This window comes from Sitophilus oryzae, unplaced genomic scaffold (genome assembly GCF_002938485.1).
Source record: "Sitophilus oryzae breed Bouriz unplaced genomic scaffold, Soryzae_2.0 scaffold_1801_pilon_pilon, whole genome shotgun sequence".
Taxonomy (NCBI): Eukaryota; Metazoa; Arthropoda; class Insecta; order Coleoptera; family Curculionidae; genus Sitophilus; species Sitophilus oryzae.
In genome coordinates this window covers 797,120-821,074 of record NW_022146504.1, presented here as the reverse complement: position 1 = coordinate 821,074, position 23,955 = coordinate 797,120, and the positions used below count along the sequence as shown (strand labels likewise).

At 32.5% G+C, this 23,955-nt stretch overlaps 1 protein-coding gene across 1 annotated transcript in view; it reads right to left on the bottom strand.

Moving 5' to 3' along the window:
- Nucleotides 1-6,022, bottom strand: part of LOC115883013 — a 638,791-nt gene extending 632,769 nt beyond the window's left edge. The window contains exon 1 of the mRNA XM_030901288.1: nucleotides 5,746-6,022. The gene's annotated coding sequence lies outside the window, so the exon portion shown is untranslated. The remainder of the gene's footprint in view (nucleotides 1-5,745) is intronic.
- Between the last annotated feature and the right edge of the window lie 17,933 nt (nucleotides 6,023-23,955).

Below are 23,955 nucleotides of genomic sequence, written 5' to 3'. Positions count from 1 at the left end.
TAAAACACTCGAAAAAGTTCCTCAGAACTTACGACCGAGAAAAATCAAAGATTTTCCTTGATTTAAGTAAAAACAATCTTTGGATTGTCACGTGGTTTCTAACAAGACACTGTCTCCTGAATGAACACCTCAGACCTCAGTAGACAGAAGCTGAGAAACTACGGTGAATGCAGATTCTGTGGGAAAAATGGACAAACTCCAGAACACCTTATCAGTGAGTGCGCCGAGACGACGACCGTTTGGTTTGGTTTGGTTTGGTTGCGATGAACTATGGTACGGCTGATGTCGAGGATGGAGAGCTCGTCTCTGTGGAGCCGTCTCAGATACTGGCATTTGTTAAAGCCCTGAGACTGAATGATAACGAGTTATAACTCAAGGAAGGGGAACACTAATAGATCTGTAAGGTCGCGGCGATTAACTGTTCTCCTAAACATTATATGTACATTCTACTATTACTTATTCCAGCTCACAAAAAATACTGACGCACGAATGTCATGCTAGTGGTGATTTTATCTCTAAATAAATAAAATTAAGGAAGGAATATAATGCTACCCATGTATTCATGCATGGTGGACGGAATTAACATCATAGGTGACCCCATCTTTGACAGTTTTGTTTGACGTTTTAATTGAAACATGTGAATTTGATTTAGAATTTTGTGGATTTGTTTAACTTTACTGAGCTTATTTTATGTTATTTATTATTTATTCTACAATTCTAGAAGGAAAAAATTCTACTAGTCTAGAAGGAAATTTTGTATCAGAACATAATTAATAGTGAAACTATTGCGATTTATCGAAAAAGACTGTAAAATAGTTAGTTTTGCAGCGTGCGGTGGATCTCGGTCAAAAATCGAGGGATATAATGAAATAACTTTTCGCTGGTGACTATAATATGCCTACATACGTGTAAACTAGAGTTCGGCGAAAACGTGATTTTACAATCACAGGTATACCCGTGACTGTGATTTCTAATTCGCTGTGAAATTAATCTGTGACTGTGATTTATATCGCAATCGTAATAAACCTGTCCGTGATATTTTATTTACTGTTACTTTTAACGACATGACGGTTCATAAATCCGGTTAATGTCGACATTACCCGGTTAATCTCGAGAATAACACACAACAAAATAATCAAAAACATAACCAAACCCAAACATTAACCTGTTAATGTCGACATTAACCGGACATCGGACTTTAACCGTAACATATACATAGATATATGGGTGCCGGTATTACCCCCTTAAGAAATGAATTCAGAATATCGTTCTAACTATTCAATTACGCGGCATAAGGAATTACTGTGCAAAATTTCATATTCCTAAGACAGATTTTTTTCTGAACGTCTACTTCTCATTTCACCCCCTTAAAGGACGAATTTCCAAAAATTGCTTCATGGTGCTAAATTACGTTACGTAAGGAACGTCTTGGCAGAATTTCACACTTCTAAAGCCATTTTAACAAATTTTTGTACCAATTTTCATCCCTTATTTCTTAGGGATGAATGTCCAAAATTTGCTTCGTAGTACTCACGTTCATCACTTAAGGGGCCTCTGTGCAAAATTTTATACTCCAAGGACTAATTTAAAAAATATATACAACAGGTTTGTTCCAACCCCGTTGAGAACCGTTCAGGAACGGTTCCGTTCATGCGCATAGGGCTAAAAGCGTTCCAACCTTGATGGGGATCGTCCTCGAACGATTCTCTTTGCGTTCCAACCAATTTTCTGATCGTTATTAGAACGGTTTCGGAACCGTAATTTCGATACTTGCCAGTAAGTGGGAACTGTTTGTACTGACATGCGCAGTCAGTAAATTTTATCAGCTGATTGACATTTGGGCCGGGGGTTTGCTTGTTTTGTTTTGTGGATTTGTTTATTTGTTTGGAGTTTAATGGGTTTTAGTGTTTTAAATTCTTTCTATACTTAGAAATTGTCTATTTAATTTAGCTAGGGTTTAACATTTTACAGTTCACACTTTTCAACAAAAAAAACGAATAGTAAACCAAGTTACCAAAATTATGGTTAATTGTGTCCATTATTTATTAATATAGGTAGTAATTAACCACTTTTTTACAGTTTCCACTGCTCTATACAATTAATAAGAATATCTGTGAAGAATATTATTAAGGTTTGTTTTGTTTACATCTTACATCAAACAAAAAGTGAGGTTATTTTAACCGGTGTTTTGACAAGACAGATTAAAAACGGTTCCGAAACTGTTCAAAAATCGCTTCTTAGTGCTCTATTACATTACTCAAGGAACCTACGTGCCAAATTTCGTACTTCTATATATACGTACTTTCTTTCCAATTTGCGCGAAACTGACCAATCTGGTCACCGTGTATATTACGCGTGTTTGCCGTGTGATTTGCGATTTTCAACTTTACAGCAATTTAAGAAGTTTTAAAGTAGTAGAAGAGTAGTAGGCTAGTAGCAGTAACAGGTCAAACAACGTCGCCTCTCGATACAGTCACGTAATTCTAATCACGTTTTATTTTTATGTTGGTAACAGCTGTGATCCGTGACTTTTATTTCACGGCGACAAAATCACAGGTAGTGATTTTTTGCCCAACTCTAGTGTAAACCGATCATTTATGAAATTCACTAAATTATATATTTTTTTCTGTGATTTTCGCTATTATTTACTACTTGTCAAAATTAATTAAGATACGTCAATTTGACTAACGCTTCAGCAGTGTATCTGATATTTGTGTTATTAAATAATTATTATTACTTATTATTACTTTATTATCTATTTTTATTAGAAATACAATTTTTTATAACAGTTTTAATAACTACCAACATTGATTAACAACGCAAAATAAAACAACATATTATTGAGTTGAAAACAACTTTAACTACCCTACATTACATATTTTTACAAGTTTTGTATAAAATTAGAATGGCGCTGATTAACTGGAATTTAAGTAAATTGCGCTTTACCTAATTTTTTGATATTATGTATATCTCATAAGGGATCTTTGCGATAAAGTGTCATATGAGCGGTCAGAAAATGTCAATAAAGTGACTTTTCAAATGGCATTGCCTGATAATTTTAGCGCGAAGCTCACCTCTACTTATATTTCATTTATAAAATGTAAAAAGAGTGAGAATAACAAATTTACTTAAAAAATTGTCAAAAATTAATAATTAATTTCGAAAAACAGTAAGTAAAAGTTTCCAAACTCAAATATATTTTCTAAACCTAATTTTACATGAAACATGCTGGGCACATGTTAAAAATATTTTATTTTTTCGATTTTCTGTTTTAATGCCAAAATAATCAGCCTTTCTTCCAAGCATTTCGTTGTAACGTTTATATTTTTTTTGCTTACTGAATTTGGAAGAAAATCAAAGTAACAGTTCCACAAAAAATATAACAATAATGACAGGAAAAATTAAATTTTAATGTATAATTTGCATGCATTCTTAAGAAGCAGCTTAGTTTGTTTAAACAGCTACAAAATTGCCACCGCCCAATAATATGTAATATAGTCAACGCCTACATTAACTCAATTTATACACATTCGATGTCAAGTACTTTTACGAAATTTATACAAAATTAGTAAATTTATAATATTTTTTTGCAGTAAAAAATAGGTAATTTTTACTGATAATTGAGCTATATTACCATTATGTTTTACCAAGAACACAACTAGGTACATTTTTCGTCACTGAATTTTTCGCAAAATAAAGTTAGAATCCGACAGAACCCCGCTTCACAATGGCACTTTACTTGTAAACAAATTTGTTTACCAGCAAAAGGCAGTTTGGTTAAAAGCCATTTTCTTTCAGATTTCTGTTCTTTTAATCAAGATATTTTTCTGTAATGAACCCGAGATATATATATATATATATCCTAGAGATATATATGTACATTATTTCATTATAACGTTTACACATTATTATTTGTAACATTCATCTCCAAATCTGACGATCAAATAATGACAACAGCAAGAGATAGCGAAAAATGTTTGCAGTACATAGTCAACGCCGACATCAGGTCAGTAATCCCTGCGATTCTTGCACCAAACCTAAAAATGATCCGCACCCTACTTCAAAATTGCTCTAATTTTGAGCGTTGATTTTGACCGCCTCCACACTGCCTTTAGCTCGCATCCTGTCGATATTCGGACGCTCTATCAACTAAAAAAACCTGAGACAAACAAGAGTTGTTTTTGTGAAAATTTGTCACACTGACACCGTGACTTAAAACAGAGACGTTAGTAAACAATTGACTTTTTGATTGCCACATTACATAAAAAGTAACGTAAAATTTATAATTTACAGTTACTGCATAATGGCGGTTGATTAAATCAATTGGTAAGAGCAAATAGATTTCAAGTGTCTATAAGATATAGAAAATTCTAGTTTTTTCTAAGATTTATGTTGTGTAAACAAAGAAGCGATAACCATATTTTATTAACATCTTCAGATGGTTGAGTAATACATTTATTAGTATTTTATTGATTTTCAAAATAGCTTTTATCTGGGTTGTGCTTTAATGACAAAATAATCAGCCTTTCTTCCAAACATTTTGTTCTAACGCTTACATTTTTTTACTAGCAAAATTTGGAATAAAAGTGTCAGTTGCACCAGAAGCCAGAAGTCTAACAATAATGACATGAGAAATAATATTTTAAGTTATAATTTGGGGAGCATGCACTATTAAGAAGCATCTTAGATTGTTTCAACAGCAACAAAATTGCCCACTGCACTACAATAATTCTTCGAATAACACCATAGGCTTACATTTTATTAACATCTACAGATGCTATGAGTTATACATTTATTTATATTTGATTCGTGTAGAAAATACCTTTTATTTCGTGTGTTTTGCCTTTTTTCTATTCTAATGACAAAATAATCACCTTATTTCCAAACATTTTGTTGCTACGTCTAGAATTTTTTTACTTGCAGAATTTGGAATAAATGTACAGTAACAAAGTAACAGTTCCACAAGAAATTTGACAATAATGACAGGAAAAATTTATTCTAAGATATAATTTGCATGTATTCTTAAGAAGCGTAGATTGTTCAAACAGCAACAAAATTGCCACCGCCCTATAATAATACAGTCAACGCCTACATCAGCTCAATTTATAGACATTTGATGTCAAGGAATTTTAGGAAATTTATACAAAATTAGGAAATTTAGGATATTTTGTTTTGCTAACAAGATGTAATTTCTATTGATAATAGAGCTATTTTGCCATTATGTTTTACCAAGAAATCAGCTAGGTACATTTTTCGTCGCTGAATTATGAAATTAATAAGAATTGTTATTTTTCATCAAATAAAGTTAGAATCCAACAGAAACCCGCTTCACAATGGCACTTTACTTGTAAACAAATGTGTTTACAAGTAAAAGACCATTTTCTTTCAGTTTTCCCCTTTTATTTTAATCAAGATATTTTTCTGTAATGAACCCACAGAGATATAGACATTATTTTATTATAACGTTTACAAATTATTATTTGTGACATTCATCTCAAATCTGGAATCAAAACAAACTAAGAGTAACACCACAGACATAACAATCGCGGCATGCATTAACGTATAATTTGCATGCATTGTTAAGAAGCGCCTAATATTGTTTAAACAATTGCCACCGCCCACTATTTCTTGAAATAATGATAACAGTAAGAGATAGCGAAAAATGTTTGCAGTGCACAGTCAACGCCTACATCAGGTCAGTAATCCCTACGATTCTTGCACGCCTAAAAATGACCCGCACCCTACCTCAAAATTGCTCCAATTTTGAGCGTTGATTTTGGCCGCCTCCACACTGCCTTTAGCTCCCATCCTGTCGATATTCGACCGCTCTATCAACTAAAAAACCTGAGACAAACAAGAGTTGTTTTCGCGAAAATTTGGCACACTAACACCGCGACGAGCAGGGTGTCTGCGGGGATGACTGCGTCGCCCGGCTCGATCGAACGATTGATTTTAGTCGAAACGTCGCTTCGCAAACGTTAAAACTTAAAACTAGTGCGACGAAACGCTCGGGACAATGTATTTTTTCGAAAATTAAGATAATTTATTAGGTAAAAATCGATCGGAGGACTGTCTTTTGGCACGGTAGTTTAGGTCACACTGAGGTTTGAAAGCTCGCCGGTAGGGGAGCTTTTCTTGGAAACGCCTGCGTATGTTTAGCCTACTCCGACGGCGGTGTCCTGATGTCGGGATCGCAGAACGTTAATATACAGGTTGTCCGCTGGGGCGTGTGGGAAAGGGGTGGTGTTGGAATTGGGGGTATTTTGAACGCTGAGATCAGTTCAACTATTACACAGAAACAAGTTTAAAATATTGTATCGAATATTTTAGAGTTTACTACTGCCTAGGCTAGAGTGTTTTTGAATTATTATTGAAATATATAATTGGTAATAACTAAAGGACAATTAATTAAATTAGATTAGAAATATTTACAGGGTGACCCAGCGAAAAGGCCATATATCAGATTTCTGGTTTGAAATGTTCATGTTTTTGTAAAATATGCGATCAATAATAGCACCATTTTTTTCTATATACAGAATTTTTATTTTATCACAAAAAACTTTCTTTCTAGAAAGTCTTTTTCTAATTTCAATCATTTTATCATTATTATTTAATTCAATTATTATATCATTTATTATAACTTAAATCATTTGATTTTAAGTTATTTGTCGAAAGCTGACTTTAAGACTTAAAATTTAAGTCTTTTTCAAAATAATTTGTGATTTAAATCATTATTCCGATAAAGAAAAAGATTTAAGTCTTTTTTAAAAAGATTTAAGTCTCTTTATAAAGGCTTAAGAGTCTATTACGCTGTACTTTCGAGTCGCTCTCAGGATTCAGATAAAGCGGGTGTGTGGCCAAAGGAAATATATAATATATGTCAGAAATCTGCCTAAGGCTTAAATCCAAACACACGTGCTTTGATTAAGGCTAGTTAGTTGTGAGGAGGAGCCCCATCTTGCTGAAAGTATATTTTACGTAAATTAGCTAAAGGAATATTTAAAAGTTCCGATACGATAGCTTCCAAGATTTACAAATAGCGGTAGAGAGTTAAGTTTCCCTGATATATTATTTATTAGTGGCTCTCAAAATAAAACAAGAGACAGATAGCAGTATATACTTTTAATAATTCCTTAGTTTCTCTTATTCTCAATCATGACCTACTAATAAATATGACCTTTTAATATATTTTTTTAAATATTGCAATAAATAGTGAAAATAAATATAGAGTGATATACAGGTTGGTCCGAACTGTATTCCGGAAACTTCGGCAGCATATTCTGCAAATAAAAATAAGTGAAAAAGTTCGTATAAATGTATATTTAAAATGCTTAGTTTCGGAGATACAGGGTGTAGAAGTTTCATTTTTATTTCAATTTTTTCTAAATAATTTCTGAAGTAACGTCAATATCTGGATGAAAATTGGTGTCTGGGGGTCTTGTGATACGAGAAATTTGATTTTGATGTCAAAATGACTCCTATTTGTAGGGGGCGCCACCTACATGCCTTTTGACTGTTTTAAAGAGTAATAACTTTTCGACAGTACCTGTATAAAACTACTAACTAAAAAAATATACATTTCCATGGCTTTCTACGTAAAAAATGTCTCTTGGTAAAAATCGCTACGAGCAACCGTTCTCAAGATATTTAAAATAGAAATAGTCAATACATGTCATTATTGACAAAAAATAAGCACTCGTTGAATAGAGTTATTTGACTGAAATAATAAATGTTTATTTTTTTAAATTTATCATAAATTTTTCTGCGAAAAAATGATGATTAAACAGTTTCTGTTGGACTTTTGGGATAAAAAGATTTCAAATTTAAGATTTCAGTCTAATAACTATTTAGTCAACATGTTTAATTTGTCAATGTTGACAGGTATTGATAATTTCAATTTAAAATATCTCGTGAACCATTACTCGTAGCGATTTTTACCAAGAGACCTTTTTTATGTAAAAAACGTTGTATATTTATATTTTTTTACTCAGTAGTTTTATACAGGTATGGATGAAAAGTTATTACTCTTCAAACCAGTTAAAGCATATGTAGGTGGCACCCTCTACAAGTAGGAGTCATATTGACATGAAAATCAAATTTCTCATGTCAAAAAATTCCCAGACACCAATTTTCATCCAAATATTGACTTTACTTCATAAATTATTTGGAAAAAATCGAAATAAAAATGAAACTTCTACACCCTGTATCACCGAAACTTAGCATTTTAGGACATACATTTATACGAACTTTTTTACTTATTTTGGTCTGCAGAATATGCTGCCGAAGTTTCTGGAATACAATTCGGACCACCCTGTATATTTTTGAGAAGCTTATGGCCAGCCAGATCGTATAATTTATAAATATACAGGGTGTTCCATTTAAGAAAACATAATTTTAGTTCATATTTTTAAAAATATTCTTTTCGTAGAATAACAGACTACGCCACTGTATTTTACGTAAAAAGTTCTACAATAAACAGTTTTCACTTTCTCGATACCTTTAACAATAACAGAGATACAGGGAGTGTCCCAAATTGCAAGAGTTTCAAAAAGACCCTGTAGCTCAGAAACGAAGAGAGCTATGAAAATTTCCTTTCTTTTTTTGCTATGAAAAAATCTTTCGTTTGACAAAAAAGTGGCACAGGTATGTGCAAACCGCATCCTTCTATCTTCACGAATAACGGAGATACCGTATGATGTCAACTAAAATGGGACACCCTCTACAAGGTGAGTCAACAATAAAGAAAAGTCCATTATCTCATTTGTTTCGAGGGTTACAAAAAAATGTTAAACAAGTTAGTTATAGGGAAATTATATTAAGACACGCAAGAAACTTAGATAAATACAATTTTCGAAATAGAATATTGTCGATACAAGGCGCTCTAATTCAACAGACTTTATTTAATGGAAAAATAGTAAATGCCACTGTAAATCTATTGAGAATTAGTGATGCGCAAATGCAAGACCAAGATCAAGAGTCCCTTGGTCTTGGCCTTGTAGTCTAATACTAGTCTTGCTCATGAAGAGTCTAGTCTTGCAGGTTTCAGTCTTGCTGCAAAATTCTTGCAAGTCATGCACTTTTTCAACGTTTTTTTACTAAAAACGCTTTCTACCATTGCTTTCTATATAATTTTTTACATATTATTATTTTTTAATATACAGGGTGGTCCCAATTGTAATCGAGTAACTTCGGCAATATATTCGAAAGATACAGGGTGTGAGTGTTTCATTTTTATTTCGTTTTTTTTCAAATAATTTCTAAACTAAGGTCGGTATTTGGATGAAAATTGATGTCTGGATGTTTCTTGACATGAGAAACTCAATTTCTATGTTGGTATGACTACTTTTACTCGTCGGTGCCAGCTACTGTTTCGAAGAGTAATACATTTTCGTCTGTATCTGTATTCCGCTGCTTTATCCTTAATAATTCCTTAGTTTCTTTTATTCTGAATCATGACCTACTAATAAATATGACCTTTTAATATATTTTTTTAAATATTGCAATAAATAGTGAAAATAAATATAGAGTGATATACAGGGTGGTCCGAACTGTACTCCGGAAACTTCGGCAGCATCTTCTGCAAATAAAAATAAGTGAAAAAGTTCGTATAAATGTATATTTAAAATGCTTAGTTTCGGAGATACAGGGTGTAGAAGTTTCATTTTTATTTCAATTTTTTCTAAATAATTTCTGAAGTAACGTCAATATCTGGATGAAAATTGGTGTCTGGGGGTCTTGTGATACGAAAAATTTGATTTTGATGTCAAAAGTATGATGTCAACTAAAATGGGACACCCTCTACAAGGTGAGTCAACAATAAAGAAAAGTCCATTATCTCATTTGTTTCGAGGGTTACAAAAAAATGTTAAACAAGTTAGTTATAGGGAAATTATATTAAGACACGCAAGAAACTTAGATAAATACAATTTTCGAAATAGAATATTGTCGATACAAGGAGCTCTAATTCAACAGACTTTATTTAATGGAAAAATAGTAAATGCTACTGTAAATCTATTGAGAATTAGTGACGCGCAAATGCAAGACCAAGATCAAGAGTTCCTTGGTCTTGGCCTTGTAGTCTAATACTAGTCTTGCTCATAAAGAGTCTAGTCTTGCAGGTTTCAGTCTTGCTGCAAAATTCTTGCAAGTCGTGCACTTTTTCAACGTTTTTTTTTTACCAAAAACGCTTTCTACCATTGCTTTCTATATAATTTTTTTTAAATATTATTATTTTTTAATATACAGGGTGGTCCCAATTGTAATCGAGTAACTTCGGCAATATATTCGAAAGATACAGGGTGTAGAAGTTTCATTTTTATTTCGTTTTTTTTTCAAATAATTTCTAAACTAACGTCGGTATTTGGATGAAAATTGATGTCTGGATGTTTCTTGACATGAGAAATTCAATTTCTATGTTGGTATGACTACTTTTACTTGTCGGTGCCAGCTACTGTTTCGAAGAGTAATACATTTTCGTCTGTATCTGTATTCCGCTGCTGAAAGAAAAATATACATTTTCTTTCAGCAGCATTTGTAAAAAAATCTCTTTGTCAAAATCGCTGTGGAGAACCGTTCTCAAGATATTTGGAATCGAAATAGTCAATACATTTTAAGTTTTTAAATTAATCATAATTTTTTAGATAAATTTATGATAAAACAATTCCTGTCGACACTTAGATACAAAGAAATATAATTTCAGTCTAATAACTATCTACTCAACGTGTTTATTTTTTTGTCAATGATTATTGATTATTTCGATTTCAAATATCTTGAGAACGGTTATTTGAACGGACTTTTACCAAGAGACTTTTTACCTTTTTTGGGTAGAATGCAGCCGAAATATTTTTTCTCTCGGTAGAGTAATACATACACGGATGAAAAGTTATTATACTTCAAAACAGTTAAAAAATGTAGATGGTGCCTCTTATTAGCCTCGCCTAGGTCTTACTAACATCAAAATCAAATTTATTATGTAAAAAATTATACAGTTATCAATTTTCATCCAAATATGTGTTTTTTAAGAATAATTATTATAAATTTCATAATTATTATATTCATTACATTGACGATATAAATAACTTCATTTTTTTTTTCTTTGTATGATACTCGGTATGATATATCGTTGCATTATTTTTTAATACATTGTTGCATTATTTTTTTGACTGTGTGATATATTGTTGTGATTTTTATACAGAGTGGCGCACCTCATTCGCCTCGGTTGATTATACGAAAACGGAAAGATGTAGAAACAAAATATTTTATGGGTATATGTGGGTATAGGTAATGTGCACAATTTAAAATTATTTTGAAATGGCGTTTCAGAACTAAGATCCATACAAAAGTTATATTTTTTCTTATGGAACACCCAGTATTTCATTTCATTTTTGGATTCTTGGGCCCAAAAAAAGGTATTTATTATAAGGGTTGAATATGTTTAAAATCTTTCGTTTTTGAGATATTTAAAGATATTTAAATTTGCATGCTACAATAGAATACATTATTAACACCCTGTACATTATTTTTCAGAATTAATTCTCGTGCTGAGTTTAAAGGTAGAGAAATAAACTTTACAGAAAAATGTTATTCCTTCCTTAAATGTATACAAGGGTATCAAAAATTGCTAGTGTATTTTAAATATTTATTTTACATAAAAACTTCGTTATTTCAAATACAACACTGTATTTTTTTAAATAAGTCAAAGCAGATTTAAATGCTCTTTCAAACTCTATTAGGGTTTCCTATACCTATCTGACTCAGATTTTGAATAAAAAGCGATTTTTCAATAAAATTGTAATCAAGATGGCTAGTGTTGTCGTGGCAAGTTTCTAGTGACAGTTAGTAGCTATTTTCAAAATCGAAATTACTTTATGGACTTATTTAAATTTATACCAGTTTACTTTTATGTAATTTACCTACAATAGTTTAATAAATAATATTTATTAAATATGTGTTTTTTATTCTATCAAGAAAAACGAAGAAGTAGTTCTTTGAACTATTTTACGATGACTTGTAGATATATGGATTTTCTATAGAGCCAATTACGGCAAATTCATTTTCTTCACTTCCAACCACAAGTTTCTGCCTAATAGGTTTTTATAAACCACACTACCAGCTCTGTAAAATAGGACAAGAAGTTTTTCAAAGAAACGCTTATCAGGAAGATTCCTATTTGTATATCTTTGACCATAAGCCCTTGAGACCGAGAAGCAATTTTCCTCACAAAATAATATCACTAGTAACATATCTATTCGTTCCTCCAGCAGATACTGCTTTATTTTTCTTGATAAAATAATGAATACTTACTTATTAAACTATTTTAGGTAAATTTAAGTAAACTGGTATAAATTATAAATTTATAAATAATAATGTCCATAAACTAATGTCGACTTTGAAAATAGTTACTAACTGTCACTAGAAAATTGCCATGGTGACACCAGCTATCTTGATTGCAATTTTATTTAAAAATCGCTTTTTATTCAAAATCTGAGCTAGATAGATATAGGAAACCTTAATATAGTTTGAAAGAGCATTTGAATCTGCTTCGATTTATTTAAAAAAATACAGAGTGTTGCATTTGAAATAACGAAGGTTTTATATAAAACATATCCTTAAAATAGATCAGCTACTTTTGATAGCCCTGTCTAAATTTAAGGAACCAATACCATTTTTCAGTAAAATTCATTTCTTTACCTTTAAACTCAGCATAAGAATGTAATAACGTAAGTTTAACAGAGTGCTAAAAGTATATTCTATTGTAGCATGCAAATTTAAATATCTTTAAATATCTCAAAAACTAAAGATTTTAAATATATTTAACCCTTATAATAAATGCCTATTTTTGGGCCCAAGAATCCAAAAATGAAATAAAATACCTGGTGTTTCATAAGAAAAAACATAACTTTGGTATGAATCTTAGTTCTGAAATACCCTGTATATTTCAAAATAATTTTAAATTGTGCACATTGCCTCCCCACATATACCCATAAAATATTGTGTATTTACATCTTTCCATTTTAGTATAATCAACCGAGCCACCCTGTACATATAAAAACTTTTTCAAATATTTTTGTACTTTTTGCCTAATATTCTAAGGAGAACCGGAGTACTGGTAACTGCCTAGGTAAAATACAAGACATTTTAATACATTTTAATAAATTCATATTTCAAATTACCTAGTAAAAGAACCGCCTGCCTAAATATAACCTGAGATTTGTCAAATGACTAACATGAAAATCGGCATACACCTACGAAATTCCTAATCACTTACACAAAATATTGATCTATATAATAATTTCGGTGTTTCCCATTTAGCAAATGCCTTAGCAAATTACTACTTACCCAAGTGAATAATGTTAATGCATGAAATTAATTTTTACAATTCTATGATTTTTTGTAGTATTTTCTTATTTCTATTTTTATAACTGAGGGAAAAGTTCAAAGAACTAATTTTAATAGAGATATATTTATTCTATTAATAGACCAAACTATACCGGGTGGTGCATCGTCGTTGGAAACATGGGAAATCCCATACAAATTTTGAACTGTCCAGATATTGTCCCCCCTAGATAAATAGATCTTTTCAAAAATAGCATCGATATAAATTTGGGAAGTTTTATTTTGTTAAATTAATGATAAATTTTTCTTTAAAAACATTGTAATGAAACATTTTCTGTTGAACTTTTGGCACAAAATGATTTCAAGTTTATGATTCCAGTCTAATAACTATCCTGTCTACATTTTAAAATATTGCCAATGATGACAAATATTAATAGTATCGATTCAACAACCATCGGTTCTAAATATCTTGAGAACCATTACTCATAGCGATATTTACTAAGAGAATGTATATTTTCTCACTCAGTAGTTTTATACAAGTACGGACGAAATGTTACTACTCTTTAAACCAGTTAAAAAATATGTAGGTGGTATTCCCTACATGCAGGAGTCATATTGATATCGACATCAAATTTCCCAAAAAAATTCTCAGACACAAATTAACATCCAAATATCGATGTTAGTACATAAATTATTTAGAAAAAATAATGAAGCTTCTACACTCTGTATCCAAACGTAGCATTTTAGGACATACATTTATACGAACATTTTTACTTAAATTTATCTGTACCCTTTCTGTACATACAATACGTTGGCGAAGTTTCCTGATTACAATTCGGACCACCCTGTATATGGCAACTCATTATTTTGCTTTAATAAATCCCACAAAATTTAATAAAATACCGTATGACTGAATAACAAATGCGTTAATTTGTTTTGGAAACGACGATGATGACATTTACCATTATATTTTTTTCTTATTATAAAAGGGCTTCTTAACTCTTCATTTGCAAGGCAATTCTTAAGCTGTTTTTTTCGATCGCATGCTCTTTAATTTAATTTTAAGTATACCGGGTGCGCCTCAAAAGTAGCTCACCCCTATAACTTTTTTATGTTTTCAGATAAAAAAAAAACGAGATTTGGTATGTCAGTATATGACATAAATTAGGATTGATTGACGTATTCAATTATTTTCGGTCACTTCCTGTTTCACCGGAAATTACTACAATTTGATTTATAAATAGCACCCTCCGTATTTTTTTTACTTTAATCGATAGAAAATGACAGACTGAATAGAATCACATATCATATGTCAATACAAATTTCAACCAAAAATGCCATGGCTGTGTTAGAAACACCAATTTTTAATCAAGGAGCCTTGAAAAAATAGATTTGATCTTCTGATGTTTTTCGTGTCTTCTCCTGGCCAGTTAAGAAATGCTCAAATCTTATTTTTAATCGTATCTCATTTTTTTTTCAAATGGAACGAGGGTGGCTCATTAGAATATCTAGAAAAAAATTAGGAATAATTTAGTTCCCCATACTTGGCATTTCGAGTCAAATTGGCGTTACATAATTTATTGCCATGGCACCACAAATTAAAATTTAAAATGCATTTTTTTTTAATTGAAAATATCAAAAGTTGACATATGCTATGTGATTCTATTCAGAATGTTCTATCAAATGAAGTAAAAAAATAACAGGGAGTGGGAAACAGGAAGTAACCAAAAAGAACTGAATACGTTAATCAATTCTAATTTATGCCATATACTAACATACCAAATATCGTTTTTTCATGTGAAAAAGTAAATAAGTTATAGGGAGAGCCACTTTTGAGTCGTACCCGATATATGTACAAAATTTCATTTCAATTCAAACTGTCGTTCTCTATAATATGTATGAGAGGCACTACTCTGTATAGAAAGAAAGCAAGACATTTATGATAAATTGGTCTTTTTAAGATAACAAATAAGAAATTGTTATAGGAAATTATACCTATGAATAATTGTTTTACCGTGAAAGTCAAAGTCCACCATCATAAAACTTTTTGCGACCATACTGAACTTTCATTCTTTCTTTAAAGGAAGCAGTATGAAATCCATCAAATATTTAGTTGTATAATACTAAATAATATTTTAAATAATGGTGTATTTATCCTATAGTTTGAGACATTAAATTTCTTACCTACTAAAATTTAACTCCTGTGATAACTCACCTCGCATAAAAAATAATTTAACCAAACAACAAAAACTTTTTTTTGAGAAGTTTAATACCTAATGAATGCTTCATAATATTTATGTACATAATTATTTTCGTCGTTATATTCAACACCAGCAATTTCTATTAAGACCGGAATAATACTATTAATATGATTAAATAGTGTTGCGTGTTTCTATCTTGATGTACTTCATCGTCAACTCTATCCTTGTTTAATGATCTATAGAATAGGGTTGGGCACCGCTAGTGTAGTGTGTATAAATCAAAATTTTGATTGAAGTGTATTATTATTAATTTTGTTTTTTAATTAACTAGAAGTAACAAGGAGTACAAAAATAGAAAACTGTTTAATTTTCTCTATAAATGATATATATTGTTCTACGTATATCATTAAATTTAGTATTTCATAAGAATTCCAATAAATTATTTTCCTCTGTTACTTCTTTAGTTTTTAGTATTTTTAATAAATATTTATGTTTAGTCACCAATAAAATTGCTGACTCATACAGGCTAAACTACTAATATACTAAATCATTTTCGAATCTTCCTACTGACTTACCTCGAAGAATAGAAGAAATTGAAATATTAAGACACTCAATTCATTTAGTAGATATTTAAGTCACGTTAAATCACACTTTTAAAAGTTTACTCTTTTAATTTAACATGGTATTTTTAACGTTCGATGTATATATATTTCTCAACAAAAGACCCTAGAGCGTGTATAAATAAAACTAAAAAACATTTTATTAGTAACGTTTATTAATAAACAAACATAAGGAATACAAAAATCATAGGCTAAAGCGCTGAAAAAAATTAATACAAAGCCAAATACCTTTTACTAATCTATCGTAAACCTAGTATATTTCGTTTTAATAACTGAACACAAACGATAACAATATAATTTAACATTATCACAGTTTTCATCACATGGTTTTAAAGTATGTAAATTTTACTCCACGGTACGTTTTAACATTCATTATGATAGCTGTTTAATTATGAACGATAGTCGAGTTGTCGGGGCGTGTGCGGACTTCAAGACTTCTGTCCTTAGTTGCTACAACCGGAAAATTTTATGTACTAACGATTTAGCGGATATTGTACGAAAACTGGCTAGCATGTTCTGGAAATGTTATCCTACCACTACTATGCATCTTAATGTCGTTCTATGCTTTTTATCCTTTCAATTAAATACAATTCAATTCAGTGAATCCTTATTATTCATAGATTATAACTTCCAAATACTTGAATTTAGTAGTGATGGGCATTACGATTCTTTTTAGTGAATCGAATCACACGATTGAATTTCTCATGTTGAATCGACTCCTACGTTTCGTTCATTTGAACGAAAATCGGAACAAACCACATACACAATTTACGTTTCATAAAAACAAAAATCGTAACTGGCACTACCGGCAATAATTTGGCCGGACAATTACTTAAGGGACCAGAAAAAGAAATATACAGTTCTTTCATTTGTTTTTCAACACTTTATGACACTAGCGTAATTGGATTTTACACATAATATTAAATTATCATTGCAATTCATATATACAGGGTGGCCCATCGAAAACGTTCCGCAAGGCATAACGGCCAGGGTAATTTTTTTTTCAGAAAATTCAAAAACACGTCAATTTTGTTTGTGAGGGGGACAACTTTTGCCTCAAAAATGATTGCAAAATCTTCAACCCTCTAAGCGGGTGTGTCATTCCCCTATTTTTTTAAATGGGAAGGGGGGTCAAGTGGTACCGCAGTGAAAAGTGCTTTCTATTCCCTATACTTCCCCGCTTCGTTTTTGAAAATCGGTCGAGTCATTGAGAAAATATGAAGGATTGAAATTTGAAAAATTTATTTAAACATTTATCAGAGTAAATGATAAGTATAAATTCCTTCGACCAACTTGATGTTTTTTCTTATTATTTCTAGATGTTTACGCATTTTTTCACTTCTTGCCACAAGGTTGAACGATCAGGTGCGGTAGTTGCTAGATAGGTATTCTGTGACTTGTGCGTTGAAGTTCTTCTCAATATCGTTAAACTTTTTAACAATTATGGTGTACTCACTTGCAGAAAAAAGTGGAAATAATCGAACTTTATTTTAAAAATAATGAATGTGGCAATCGGGTTGCGCAGATATTCAATGAACGCCATCCTGACAAACACCTTTATGGCAAAATTGTTCGCGAGTGAGTAGCAAAATTTCGCGAAACTGGTTCCGTTATGAATAAAAAGAGGCAGAGGAAAAATCCTGTAGTAAATGAAGCTATGGAGGTATTCGTATTGGGCCAAGTTGCCATGGATAGTACGCTGTACCAGTTCCACCCGTATAAAATTCAGCTGGTACAGTAGAGTACAGTAAGAACTCAAAGAAGACGATTTTGATCGTCCCTTGCAATTTTGTGAAACTATGAGTGAACGAGTGGCGAATGATAATGATTTCCTATTTAATGTATGTGTAGTTAATCGGCATAACTGTCGGTACTGGGCTGAGGACAACCCCAGGGTTTTTCACGAGGTGCACACACAAAACCCTCAGAAATTGAACGTGTGGGCTGGTATTCTTGGAAATTCTATTGTAGGTCAGTTTAACGATATTGAGAAGAACTTCAACGCACAAGTCACAGAACAGCTATCTAGCAACTATCGCACCTGATCGTTCAAACTTGTGGCAAGTGAAAAAATGCGTAAAAATCTAGAAATAATAAGAAAAGAACAGCAAATTGGTCGAAGGAATTTATCCTTATCATTTACTCTGATAAATGTTTAAATAAATTTTTCAAATTTCAATCCTTCATATTTTCTCAATGACTCTACCCATTTTCAAAATGAAGCGGGAAAGTATAGAGAATAGAAAGCTCTTTTCATTGCGGCGCCACTAGACCCCACTTCCTATTTGAAAAAAGTTGGGGGATGACACCCCCGCTTAGAGGGTTGATGATTTTGCAATTACTTTTGGGGCAAAAGTTGTCCCCCTCACAAACAAAATTGACGTGTTTTGGGATTTTTTGAAAAAAAAAATACCCTGGCCGTTATGCCTTGCGGAACGTTTTCGATGGGCCACCCTGTACTATTTATTAAAGACTTCTTAATACCAATTTAATTTTTTTTTGGAAATAAACATCGATTACATTGCCCATTTAATTTTACATATTAAATGACAGCGATTTTTATTTTATAACCATCGCTCACGCCGTTTTTTATCATATTGAGCAGAGGCCAACAATATTTATTTGGAGTTGCATAAAAATACGATTATAATACATTTAATGGTTTATAGTCGGTAATATTATTTAAACAAAAATATTAACGTAAAAGTTAAATACCTTACAGATACTACCGTACTAAGCACAGTACAAATAAGTTTTTTCTTGTAAATAACATTCTTATCGTTTGCGTTTTATGCCCATGATGTTTGTTTAGGGCTTTTGTCCAAGTCTAAATATTGGTGCCTGACTCTATGCATATATGAGTATAACCTCCGTACACACTGTGATGCGATTCAATTCTCACGATTCTTTTTTTACGGCTCAACAGATCCGTGCTGGCCACGATTCAATTGAACGAGCCGTATTGTAAGCAATTAGTCAATTCTCACGACTCTTATGGATCCGTGTTGGCTACGATTCAATTAAACGAACCTTATTCTAAGCAGTGAATCGAATCAGACGATTCATTTTTAATACTCGTTAAATTGAACAACTCGTTCAATCTTTGCCCACCTCTAGATTAGATTTTTAGAGGTGGCTTTCGGCCTGATCCACTGCGACCTTCTCAGATCTATTGTAGTCCCCTTCTGATCCTTAGATTACATTATCCTGTCCTACACTTTTCACAAATTTTAGCAACTTGGAGACTGAACCCTCCATGTATGTAGCTCCCTGGCAATGGCCTATCATTGCCTATTACCCAGAACCGCATATTTGCCAGGTTGTCACACCGACATAAAATGTGTTCTGTAGTTTCTTCTTCAGATTGGCAGAACCTACATATAGCTTCGTCTGTCAGTCCCATCAGCTTTAGATGCCTATTCAGCTTACAATGCCCTGTCAGTAGACCTACTACAGCTTTGACTGTCTTTCTGTCCTTGCTTATCAGGCCTACCGTGAATTTTGGCAAATGTTCTACATTGAACCTTTTCGCCTGTTTCTGCCCTGGTGAGTTTCTTCACCATTCTAGAGATTTGTTGGCCACCCATCGTTGCGTGGCCATTCTCGTGACCGCCTTTGCAACGCCGCAGAAGGGTTCTGGGCCTATGAATGGCATTGATGAGCCTTGCTTGGCCCTTTCATCTGTCTTTCCGTTACCCTTGTGACCATTGTGCCCTGGTACCCAGGCCAACGTAACAGTACTACATTCGCCTAAGTATTCAGAGCACGCACACAGTCTCACACTAGTGTAGAATTAACCTCCGCGGAGCCGAGTGCCTAGCGCCGCTCGGCTGTCTGTAAAGATGGCCACAGAACGATTTGTTCTTTGTTGCCTTATTATTTCTTCTACACAATAATGGATTGCCGTTATTTCTGCCTGGAAAATGGTAACATCCTTAGATAGGCTTACGTGGAAGGATCTCCCTTGTTTCGGCCCTACTGTGCATGACAGATCTGGCTTCGCCTTGTATGAAAATATGTAGTGGTGGTAAGGTCAACAAGACTTCCATCGCATTTGTGGGAGTGGTTTTTATGGCCTTATATATATATATATATATATATATATATATATATATATATATATATATATATATATATATATATATATATATATATATATATATATATATATATATATATATATATATATATATATATATATATATATATATATATATATAATCCTTCTGCACCTACCTAAAGAGATGGCAGCCTTCTGTATTGCCTTCGCTTCCATGTAAGCCGTTGATCAAAAATATCCCAAGATACTTTGTTTCTTTGGCAAATGAAATCTCCGTTTCAAGCCAGGAAATTCTCCTGCTTCCTGGACGTCGTTTTCCCTGAATCTTGCCATGGAAGATACACTGGAGCAGCTCATATCTTCCTTGGTTCCTGATCACGTGGCCTATTTATTGCAGTTTACGGCATTTGACATTCGTCTCAGGACTTCAATGTTTGTGACCTTGTCTGTCCACTATATTCTCAGAATCCTCCTGTACAACCATAGTTCAAAGGCTTGGAGTCTTGACGTAGTGTCCTCCTTTAGGGTACATGCCTCTACGCCATACAGGAAAACAGAGTTAGGTCGTGGCTTTTAAAGATTGCGCTCATGGTTAAGAATGCGCTTTTAGATTTTCTAATTCTGCACCTAATTTCCTGCGAGTTGTCCCACGATTTATTTTTCATAGTGCCCAGGTAAGTGTCGCAATTAATTTGGGTTTTTTTCAATTATCATTACTTTTTAATTTTTTTTTTAATATGACGAGATGGTTTTGGTGACTATTATCGTAACGCTGCATTGGATACTCTATACTAAATTAAAAAAAAAAAACGTTAAAGACTAACGACACGGTCTTGGTTTTAATAAATATTAATAACGATAACAGAACTAACGATATTAAAAAAAACATCTGTACCTAATACTGAAGTATACAAACAGAAAAAAAAATTGTAAAAAATACCCTAAAACTTTGTATACCTGGCTGCTATAAATGCCTATATATGTCCATTCATACTGTCATTGGGGCTACATATTATATTATATTGCGTTATGTTTTCCTATTCTTCTTTAAGGACCAAGCGATTTCCATTTAATGAAGCTGGTACCGCTTCGCGACCTCTAACCCCCTGCCGAACATTTCCCAAACGTCGAACATGATGGGGAGTTCGTAGTAGTATATAGTTCACAATAATCACCAAAGCCGCCTGGTCATATTGAAAAATAACTTCAAAGAGAAATAATAACTGAAAATATTGCAAATTGTTGGTGGCAAGTTTATTTCGCTCTTAAAAATTAACCAAGGCATGTATTGGCATGATCCAAAAAAACAAAATGCTTAGGAGACATGGTTCTAAACATAAAATTATATTTTACCCACGGAAAATTTACACACGAAATTATTGCACAGGGTTATAAATTGCACAGTCTTAAAGTTAGGGTAAAAAAACAACCCCTCGATTAAGCCTGTATAATATGACAAATGCCAAAGTTTATAAAAAACTGAGATTACGAATTAAAGTTGATATAAGTATTAACAGCTTGCTAAAAAAATCATGAAAATAGAGCTAAAAATAACAAAAATATAATACTTTAAATTTGACCAAAAATTTCTCCGTTGCGTTTTTTTGCATCTAAGTGTATTTTATTTTGTAGATTTTCTTACACTTTGTCTTTTTTGAAGAAATGAATCCGTCGCAAAGGTATAGACATTAAGTTTTTGATTGTTTTCTATGTGAAGTTTTTAATGTGTAAATATATAGTGGAAGTAATACAACCACGAGATCGGGACAACAGACGGAGATGGCGCATGAAGACCAGAGACCATACATTTCTATAGCCTTTTTATTCATTGGTTATTAGCCAGTTACTTCAGTTTGATCTTTTTTGTCATCTACGATATTTACAACTACATTGTACAATTTTTAGTACAATTCCTTGGAGCGCTGCACCTCTGAAATAGTGTTTCGGACTATCGCCGTCGTGGCTCTGCCTACGTCTCGCTTACGTACGGCAGTTACATAAAGGGGATTGCAGTGGCGGTGGAGGAGGGCGACGACGGGCCCGCCCTTATGACCTAGAAAGGAGGCCGATGTGTTTTTGCCTCTAGATAACTGACCTACCTTTATTCGATGATACTATGTTTCTTAGTAGGCAATTATAGAGATTCGATCAATAGTTGGAAATGATGTCGATAATCGGTTAAATTGATTTATCCAATAACCGTACATGTTTATTTTTTAATTTATTGGAAAAGGTGGAATAATATTAAGCTTTAAGTTATTAAGTCTTTAGGGCTGATGGCAATAATAGAGATAATTCCTATGCGTATTTAAAAGGAAACAGGCGACAAATTAACAAAATTAAGTTAAAGGTATCTAATGACAGAGGATTAATTTCCATTTTCTAAATACTAGAGATGAGCAGAAAATCGCAAACTGCGATTTAATCACAGCAATTGCAAATTCGCAATCGCAACCTGCGATCTTTTTTCATAGTAAACTGCGCGCGGCGCCGGCGACGATCCGCTGGACGCCGTTAGCGCAATTCGCAATCTAGACTAGATCGCAAAATCACATTTGCAGTTATAATTCGCAACAACTGCGAGTTGTGATCACAGCTCCCAACACTGCGATTTTCGATCGCACCGGCGCACAATGGTTTATTTTTAAGATTTACGGGGACATCTGGCCATACAGTGGTGTTTTGAAAATTTCAAAATACTCTGTATATATAAAAACTAGACTAGTTGCTCACCTTAAAAGCAAACAAAAATATTTGTTGGACAAAAAATTTCTTATAAAATAATTAAAAAAAGGAAAGCATTTAATAGAGATTCTTTAATGTTATTTGATTTAAATTTTGTCGTGGTTCGAAATTGTTTTTGTGATAGGTGAAATTTTTATATTAATCTAACATTGATTTAGGTTCTTCGAGTAAGTTTTAAGCTGTTTTGGTCTTTTATCCGATAATTATTTTACATATTTTATATAGCACTACAATTTGACCTTTTTATTTAGTTTAAAGGGATGCGAAAAATAAGATGTGAAGTGCTTTCGATCTGACCAAAATTAATTTTATTTTAAAGTCTGAATATTTCTCTTCAAAATCAATGTAGTTGCAAAGTGCGACGAGGTGCATAACATTATTTTTTTTGGTTTTTCGTTTTAGGTGGCACTCCAGAAATCACTAGAATGCACTTATTTCAATTTTTGTGCGATAACTTCTTGATTTCGCGTGCTAATTCTACTGATGTAAAAAACAAAATGTTAAATTACATTAGTATATCATCAGTTGATGACAAGAAGGGGGCCAGAAGATTTAGGCCATAAGCAAAATTTCGGTGCTTTCTGGTAAATTATTTAATCGCTGGAAAAACTGCGGTAGAAAGAAAACAGAGTTTCTTAAAAAACATGTTATTTGGCTAAGTGAAGTAGTTTACAGTTCCAAACCTTCTAGTACCTATCTATGTAAAGTTCTTCAAGCCAAAAAGGACTGTTATCCTTCCAATATTACAGTAACTGAGTCCAGTGCGCCAATAAATCTACAAAGTCTCTTTGATCATACCAGCATGCGCTTATGTACAACAGAATGAAGTTTTGGAGCGAGTTTTGAAGGATGGGGCTTTTAATTTTCAAACCATATATAAATGGGGATTTGACGGCAGCTCCAACCTCTCAACTTATAAGCAGGTTTTTCAAAATAATCCACATTGGACTGATTCCGATTTACTATTAACATCTATTGTACCATTAAAAATGAC